The sequence below is a fragment of the Aethalodelphis obliquidens genome, unplaced genomic scaffold, assembly GCF_003676395.1.
Source record: "Aethalodelphis obliquidens isolate GAN/ISIS:26980383/991018 unplaced genomic scaffold, ASM367639v1 scaffold78, whole genome shotgun sequence".
NCBI lineage: Eukaryota > Metazoa > Chordata > Mammalia > Artiodactyla > Delphinidae > Aethalodelphis > Aethalodelphis obliquidens.
In genome coordinates this window covers 5,269,363-5,275,630 of record NW_020838022.1, presented here as the reverse complement: position 1 = coordinate 5,275,630, position 6,268 = coordinate 5,269,363, and the positions used below count along the sequence as shown (strand labels likewise).

At 43.5% G+C, this 6,268-nt stretch overlaps 1 long non-coding RNA gene across 2 annotated transcripts; it reads left to right on the top strand.

The window, feature by feature from the left end:
• The first annotated feature begins 96 nt into the window (after window positions 1-96).
• Window positions 97-5,896, top strand: LOC113612548 (uncharacterized). Of its 2 annotated transcripts, XR_003429873.1 has the most exons (3): window positions 97-526; window positions 1,479-3,387; window positions 5,663-5,896. It is a non-coding gene; the product is annotated as an uncharacterized LOC113612548 (long non-coding RNA). The 2 variants fall into 2 exon arrangements; XR_003429872.1 differs by lacking the exon at window positions 97-526 and having other exon boundaries at window positions 1,348-3,387.
• The last annotated feature ends 372 nt before the right edge of the window (window positions 5,897-6,268 follow it).

The following is a 6,268-nucleotide window of genomic DNA, read 5'->3' as shown; positions in this document are numbered from 1 at the left end:
GCGGCCTCTCCCGTTGCGGAGCACAGGCTCCAGACGCGCAGGCTCAGTAGTTGTGGCTCACGGGCCTAGTTGCTCCGCGGCATGTGGGATCTTCCCGGACCGGGGCTCGAACCCGTGTCCCCTGCATCGGCAGGCGGATTCTCAACCACTGCGCCACCAGGGAAGCCCCCTCTCAACCCTCTTGCATTCAGTCTCGGAATCGAAGGCCGAGCCCTAAACCCTGCCTGAGAGGAGGAACTTCTCTGAGGCGACAGATACCTTGGAACCTGGCCCCTTCTCTAAATACTGTGCACTAAGCAGTGTTCCAGCTTCGGGGGACTCTGCTCCCACCAGGTTTGCTGCCCGGTAGTTTGATCGGAGCTCACGAGCTCACTTGCTTGCACTGGTGGTGTAGTTTTCTAGATGGTAAATGTATTTCTGCAGCACGAGAAGGTCATCGCCTGGACGTTGTTCACAAACCAAGGTTAAAGGCGACCACGGGCGGGTCTCACGGCAGCCATCTTTGAACATCTCGAAATAACAGCGCGTAAGTCAGTATTTAGATTTTGGAGTGAAAATTGGAGAAGAGCACTTTCCTTTGATTGAAACAGGGATGAATAGCTCCCTGCGAGCCTGCGAGCGAGCGTGGAAGCAGGAGGGCGCAGCTCCTTGTACCACTGCTGATGAGATTATGGGAAGAAGGGCTACTAGTAGGTCAAGCACATCGACTTGAGAGAAACTAGTGGGCTCTTAAGCTTTAGGCATATTTGCTTATCTCATCTGTGCCCGGTGTTTTCATATGTCATGGTTGGTGTTAGAGGCTGCGCCAGTTTCTTAAACTGGGGCTTGAGAGAACATGCTCCTGCCTCTTGTTGTGTAAACCCTGGTGAGTCGGGACTCAGGGTGTATGTGTGTGTGTGTGGGGGGTGGGTGACAACGGTGTTGGTGTGGCTGAATTGTGCCGAGGGAGGTGTCCTGGTCATGAGTAGCAAGACGGAAGGGCCAGGAGCCCGGTGGGGGTGAGCCAGGTGCTGGGCAGTACTGCTTCCTAAAACAAAGCCTGTTCAGCCCAACCCCCCAAACCTCATGGCCTTGAGACTAAGGCTGGCATTTGGGAGCCCCGCAAACCGCCTGGCCCCATTTTTCCACTCTGCCCACCCATCCCCACTTTGTTGTTTTTTTTAAATGTTATTTTGTATGAGAGCATAGTTGATTAACAATGTTGTGTTAGTTTCAGGAGTACAACAAAGTGAATCAGTTATACATATACATGTACCCATTCTTTTTCAGATTCTTTTCCCGTATAGGTTATTACAGAATATTGAGTAGAGTCCCCTGTGCTCTACTGTAGGTTCCCATTAGTTATCTATTTTATACATAGTAGTGTGTATTAATCCCAAACTCCTAATTTATCCCTCCTCCCACCTTTCCCCTTTGGTAACCATAAGTTTGTTTTCCAAGCCTGACCACCCTCACTTTGGAATCCTTTTTATTCACAGAGGACGCAGCAGATTCCCCTCTTCCAGCAAGCCCCTCAAGATGACTCCCCCCTCCCACTGCATATTCCTTGTATTGGAATAGTGCGATGTGAAGCATTGGAGCCCGTCTGTTTCATTCTGCTGCGTACTACAATTAGTTTCCCTTGTTTCCTCTGTTCCAGCAAAAGAGAAGGGTTAGAGAACTAGTTATGTGTCTCCCTCTCTTATGTGTTTTCCATGGAGCTTGGCATAATAACCAGATACACGCATTAAAATTAGACTTTATTCAGCATATTTAAGAAGAATATACCAAGGACAGATTAACAGCACCTATTTAAGAAACACAAACATTACTTAATAATATTTAGTTAAACCACAAACATCAATCTCTCTGTATTCCCCAAGCAGGAGTCCGTTATTCCTGTCCAGCAAGAACATGTACTGTAACCATTTTAGAAAGGATCCAATTAAAGCCAACCAATATATGAAACCTTGTCCTTGGGCAGAGTCTCCGAGACTACTGACCCGTGTAACAGTAATCATGTATGAATTTGACTGGGGTGTGAAGGGGTTTCTCTTCTTGCTGGGGGGAGGAGGATTAAGTCCACCCCTTTTGTGCACCTGAAGGTAAGTTGTGCCAGTGGGAACTTGGCCCCAGGATTGTCGTTTGGCAATCCTTTGAAAAGGCACTTTTAAATTACAAATACTTTTTGATAAGGAAAAGGAAAAATTCAAATTCAAAATTTAAAATACTAAAGAAAACTGTTTATTGACTGAATGCATTTTCCTCCTGCTTTCAGTCTCAAAAACAGCACATAAAATTTGGTATTAAAGGCAGTTTTAGAAATTATTCAATATATATAGCTTTCAGCTTTAATATTTTTATTCTTAAAATATAATAAACTCATCTCATAGTTGTCTTTTCTTGTCTGATGCAAATGCCATTGCTATACGATTGTAATTCTCAAACATCTTAGCTGTGACCCCCGGAGGAGTCCCACTACTTCTTTATGTATTTACCCATCTATGCTCTCTTATCTCTCAGGCAACCGATCAAAGAAAAAAAAAAACAAAACTAAACAGAGCAGCCTTTTTCTGGTTTTTGGTGCTGCTCTGGGAGGGCAGGGATGGTGGCAATATAGATCTGCTCGATGCAAACCCTGCCAGTTCACAGTCGGGCACTGGTTGGATCTTGAGACTACATCATTCTTTCCATCCTGCTAACAGGACTCCAATAGCCTGTCCTGGGGCCTTTGCTCTTTAAGGATGAAAGGATTGTCTTTTTTGATTCTGCATTCTATACAATGAATGGAAAACAGGCGTACCAGTGCCAAGCATGTTGTGGAGAACTGCCAGCGAGGACTTTGGCCAAGACGATTAAGTCACAGTAATGACCAACTGTACCAGAATAAGTTCTCACCTGTCGTATATTATACCAGGGATTTAAGGAATGAAAGGCACCACTTCCTGCCACCCCACCTTGGATCCTCTTATACATCCTGCAGTATACACTTTAAAAAGAAAACTTTACACACAAATATACTATGTTCTACTTCAGAAACTGACCAAGGTGTGGGTCACAAATAGAATTCTGCATGCATTTTATTAACTAACTTTACATGTACGTACTACCCAATTTTGAGGGTGACACTATCTACGGACACATACATCTAATATCTAGCACCTTATCTCCAAGAACACATATTTTATATACAGTAATAGCTTACATTTAGAAGAATTACTACAGAAAGGAATACACCACTGAAACAGACAAAAATACCAAATTTTTAACATTAAAGTTGTAGCACAGATGAAGGGAGGGGGGAATCCACTCAACTTTGAAGCACCAAACTAAAACCAATCTTGTTTTTGCCTGTATTTTAGAACAAGAGAGATCCAGTAACGAATCCTTGGCCATAGCAAACCTCTTGTGAGTGTACAAGTTACTGTGTTTTCCCCTTGGTGTGTATACTTTGAGATATGCAAGCTTTGAGAGGCAGTGATGGGAACATTTGACACCCATTGGTGACCTTCATTTACCTTGAGGATTCTTATTCTACTTACCAAAGGGCAGTGAACTTTAGCTATGGATTTTAGCCCCCTAGTTCTTCCTTCAGCCAGTCTTGCTGCTTTTAGCAGAGGACTGCTGTAAGCAAGCTGGGCCTTTGCCGTAGAGGAAGAGATTGTAAGTAACTGGAAAGAATTTATGACAAGAGCCTCTCTTCTTTTTGACTTTTAGGCTATGATCTGTTCTTTGTGGTTCACTGCTTCTGTCTCCTCATGCCTAAGCTTGGAGGGGCTTTGAGGGGGCCAGGAGCACCTGTCTGGCCCACAGAAAATGAGAGAGACACAGATAAGGACTGAGAGGGTTAAAAGCCATGACGGACCAGATTTTCTCTTATCATCTTGGTAACTGGCTCACGGCCAACTGTTCCTTTAATCTTTTGTCTGCTCTAGGGGGAAAAGACATTTTGCTTAGAGAAGCCTCTCCTGACAGCCCGAGGGTTTGTCTTAAAGAGGAATACAATAAAAAAGACATTATGAGGGGAAAACACTTCTTTTGATTTTTTTCCTCAAAATATGGGGGAAGGCAGTTATGAGAAAAAAATACAGTCCACTAGTTGAAATTGGTACTCTCTGTTTTATCCCAACAACCTCTGTGGGTTTTATCTTGGAGCATTCAAATTACCAGATGATGGCATAATTTTTCTCTTCCAAATGGTGTATTTCAGACATTTTAAAGAGCATTTTGGCAAAGTCTAAGAAAGAAAGCCAGTTTAATCTTGTATATTACTCTTCAGGTAGTATGAAAAAAATCTTTTGAAGTAACTTTACCTAGCTTAATTGGTTAATTACATAGAAAATAAGGCAATATCAGGCACCTTACAATTTTATAGGTACATTTTTTTTAGTGTTTTTCTTTTTTTCGCTGAAATAATTGGACAGTATCTACAGGGTTGAATGTGCTCCCAAAGATGTGTTGTAGTGTGTGTTTTTTGGTATGAGGTGCCTATCTCCTCCTATTATAAAACGGCACTTTTCCTTACCTGTTGAATTTGAAGTAGGTATCCCCTCATCTCTAAACTGGATTGGAGTTGGGGAGGAGACAGAAAAATACCTTTAATCCTATTGCTCACTTCAGTCCTTCCCTGCTGCCACGGGCCCCTGGGTCCCTGTGAACCTGTCAGCTCTGGGTGGGCAGGGATGAACAGGGGTGAGTGAGCACATGGAGCTTCAAGCATGGGATGTTCCTGAAGGGCCAGCACAGCGGGGGCAGGGGGAGTGAGGCAGGTGAAGGCAGTGGGCATGATGGTGGGAGGTAGGCGGGGGGCGGAAGTGTAGAGGACTTCCGGGCAGCTGGTATTTGTGGTGCCGTAAGAAGATGGGCCCTCACAGTCACAGAAGCCAGGGGCTTGCTCCTTATTACTGCCTCCCCAAGCTCGCTGAAATTGGTGTGTGAGTCAAAGCACCTGCGACTCCCTGGCAAACTGGAGGCTCTATTATTCTTAACTAAGGAAATCATTAAATTGGAAACCACATCATTTCAAAGTCTGGCTCCTGGACTTTAATGGGATTTTTACTGCGCATATGAAGTGGCCTTGGCAAAAGAATACCTCCTTTAAAAACATTTAGGGGAAAAAAAAAAAAACATTTAGGGAAAGCTATTGCACATGAGGATCTGGAGGCTAATGATGACTTTCGTGTGTGCTTTCAGATTTCCAAATGACAAAACAGTGTGTGCAGTAAAACCTCATTAAGTTGATAGTGTTGTATTCAAAACAGCATAAAACTTGAGGCAGTTGCTATCTCCAAGCTAACTAGAGGCCCTATTGTTCATTAAGAAGGACATGTCAGCAAAGCGGAATGCTCTGAATTCAAAGGTCCTCTTTTCCAGTTCCCTATTTTCAAAAGGTTTTCACCTTTGAAAAAGCCAATTTGCTATGAGAATGAACGATGACTAAAATAGGGCAAAGAGGAACTTGCAAAAGGAAATCGGTGAGCCTTGGTGCCCTGGAGGACGTCGTGTGTGCCATTACACGAACTTACCACACTTGGACAGGTTCTGCTTCCACTTTGATTTGGGATTTTGGCAAACAATTTTCTGATACACTTTGAAGGGGCTGAGCTTTAAAAATAAAACAAGAAGTTCAGTTTCAACAAAATATTTGGAGACACTTACGTCTGAAATCCTGTTTCCTACCCAGGTAAGCATTTCTACTCAGAGGACAGGCTATAGCAACCTCGAACTCCTTTGACCATGAAAGATCTTCAAGGCAATACCCCTCCCCGCATAGAAGGACTGGTCACACGGGCCATTTCTTCACCCAGATATCCTTTGAGGACAGGTCGATACAAGAGTTTGGCAATAAACTGGTATCATAAATTTATGACTATTAATTCACTTTATATGCTTTGGTAGAAAAATAAATGATTTGCAAAGGTAACCTTCAGCCCCCATGTCTTGTCTGAACCACAAGTTCCAAATTAACGGGGTTGAAATCAATAGGATTTTCGTGGATATAGCGAACTGATGGGTCAGCTCAATGTTATTTGGGTCTACCCTGCTCCTTTCCTAACTTCTGAACATGGCAATGCCAAATTCCCATGCAGACTTATTCACAGCCCCAATACACTGCTGTTTACCTCTCCCCCTTGAGATGCTCATGTTGGAATCTGTCAGGAGGAAGAGATAAAATATAAGTGAGCTTGGCTTTTAAATGAACGAAATTTGAGTTCTAATACAGACATGGTCATCCCAGAAGAATGAGACTAAACTCTGAATATGGCCATCTTTGTATACAGCCACCGGA